We start from the raw sequence: 2,766 nt of genomic DNA on the forward strand, positions 1-2,766 counted from the left end.
ATTTCAGAATCATAGAAGAAAAGATTTTTGAAGTGTCATTTTATGTTTTTCTGGGGTTGGGAAATGGTATTTTTTGACAATTAACTAGCAATCACTTAGGATAAGTTAGCAAGAAAACATATGTCTGTGTTGGGAGCTGTTGAGACATAAATATGCATTTTAGAAATGCCAATTGACCATAGAAATGCCCAGAAGTAATAAAATATTAAAATCTGAATATCCATGCTATGCCATTAATGCTTTAACAAGTTATTACAACATAATGGCTTTAAGTAACACATTTATAGTTGTGGAGGTCAGAATTCTGACATGGTTTTTACTGGGCTAAAATCAAGGTGTCAGCAGAGCTCTATTCCTTTCTGGAAGCTGCAGAAGAGAATCCATTTCCTCACCTTTTCCCACTTCTAGAAACTACTCATATTCTTTAGCATGAGGCCCCTTCCACATCTTCAGAGCCAGCAAAGGCGGGCTGAGAGCTTCACATCCCATTGCTCTAACCTACTGCTGTTCTTCCTCTTAAAATGTCATGCTGTGGTATCAGCCACATAATTTAGGATGGACTTCCTATCTTAAGCTTAGCTCATTACAACTTCGATTCCAAGTGCACCCTTGATTCCATGTTGTCATGTAACATAACATACAGTCACAGGTTCCAAGATTAGGACGTGGACATTTTCAAGGAGCCATGCTGCCCAGCAAATGATATCTGGCTACAACACAAAAGGACATCCCTTCCTGAAGGGTTAAAGTTTGCACATCCATTAGTTTCCGCATTCCATGCCAGTTGCTAGGGCCCCTTAAGAAGCAGATTATATTTGCTCCTGCATAAATTAACCAGGAGTTGTTATTTTAATTTTTAAAAAATATTTATATTTTTAGTTTTAGGTGGACACAATATCTTTATTTTACATTTATGTGGTTCTGAGGATCAAACCCAGTGCCTCATGCATGCTAGGCAAGCACTCTACCACTGAGTCACAATCCCAGCCCCAGGAGTTGTTTTTTTTTTTTTTAATTTGGAATATATTCTTTTATTTAAAATTAGAACACTTTATTATAAACATTTCCAGAATATAAACTGATTTTGTATTGAGACTCTTCAAAACTTTTAAAACCATATGAAATATGAGTTTACAATTTTTATAATATATTTCATGTTCTACTTTCCAACCTAGAAAATATAATATCCTTAAAACTAATAAAGGAAAAAAAATCTAAATTGCTGGGTAGAGAAAAACAATGAACTTAAAAAATCCCACTCAAAACTAAAACAATCCCAACCAAGAAATAAATTCTGCAAAGTCTATATTCATCCTCCAATTTAAAATAAATGATCTCCCAAGGGAGAATCATCCGATAATAATGGTTTATGAATAAAAGCAAAGCCACTCTTCTGAAAAGAAATTGCATCATATGTAAGAACAACATAATAGTGCTTTTAGAAAATGAGGAACAGTAACTCCCTGTTAGGGAAAAAGCACAGGAATTTCTTCATGTTCTGTGGCTTGCTCACAAAAGAAAGCAATAAGGACGTGGGCACCATAAAACCCAGCTCTGCAACTCTTTTTTTCAATTTAACCCCAGGAGAATCAGCTACAGCACTTCAAAACCCAAGATGGACTGTTCCCAAAGCATTTCCTCCTCTGTCCTCTCCTTGCCTTGGTCCTTCCTTGCTTTTCTGTGCTTGCAGCCCTCTTTCTTAGAGGCTACCTCTTGGATCTTTTTCTCCTTCAGTTCTTAAGTTTTTTCTGCACTGATCTGTGCAGCTTCTGTCTTCACTTTTGCTTTCTTTCTTTGGAGCTCCTGTGTCTGTCTAAATCCAGTTCCTCAGAGCCTCTTTTCCTCTGATGCTTGAGCCGCTCCTCCTCTGTTTTTCCTCTGCCATCCTCAGGGTACCTTTTCCCCTTCTGATGTACCTGTTTATGGCTGGTTTGATAGGCACTGGGGCTGTTTCTCAAGGAGAGGTGCCTGTGAACTCTGGATTCTATGTCATATGAACCACAATTATATTCTCGCTGACCAAGGTTCATGGGCACTGGTTTCTCTAAGAAACAGTCCTTGGGGAGCTGAGAGTAGCTCAGAGAGTCTCATATCAGCCTGCTGTCCTGAGCAGGTAAGCACTGAGGTACCTGGTTTTCCACTGTTGGTGGAGTACTGCATGATCTTGGGTAGGTCTGGAGAGTTCCCGATGGGGGTGTTTATCAAACATTCTATACCTGAGTCTGGAGTCAACCTGTTCTCTGTACCCACAGGTTTCCAAATAGTCCTCTCTCATCTTTCTGAAACAAGTCTTTGGCTGTAAGCCTCTGGCTTTCTGAACTTTAACATAATCTTCAAGTTCATCTTGAAAAGAATCATATGACTTTAAATGCTTCATTAGGTTGACAAAAAGTGATTCTCCTTCTCAGGCTGAGAACTTGGGGGAGATACCTGATCATATTTACCCTTTAATTGCTTCAGATTTTCAGAATGAACTTTCTTTAAATAATGAGGCTTTACAAGAATCTGAGAGCTCATAATGGGAACTCTTTTATTATTATTCAATCTGAAGCATTATTCCACAGAGGCTTTTTATAAGAAGTATCTGTAAAAGCTCAGTCTTTGTTCATTAAATGTGGAGGCGGGGAGGTGTCCAAAACTACAGCCCCCTCCGCCAGCGCCTTGGTCAGCCTGGTGAGCTTAGCCTGGTGAGCTGGGTATGGCCAAGAGGCAAGAACACCTCTGCTGCGGCCTACCAGAGCAGGGCCTCCAGGAGCCTGAGGTGGT

The 2,766-nt window shown here is 39.5% G+C and overlaps 1 pseudogene; it reads right to left on the reverse strand.

Moving 5' to 3' along the window:
- Window positions 1–1,593: 1,593 nt before the first annotated feature.
- On the reverse strand, window positions 1,594–2,377 carry LOC143382653 (lysine-rich coiled-coil protein 1-like; annotated as a pseudogene).
- Window positions 2,378–2,766: the final 389 nt, after the last annotated feature.

The sequence above is a fragment of the Callospermophilus lateralis genome, chromosome 17 (genome assembly GCF_048772815.1).
Source record: "Callospermophilus lateralis isolate mCalLat2 chromosome 17, mCalLat2.hap1, whole genome shotgun sequence".
NCBI lineage: Eukaryota > Metazoa > Chordata > Mammalia > Rodentia > Sciuridae > Callospermophilus > Callospermophilus lateralis.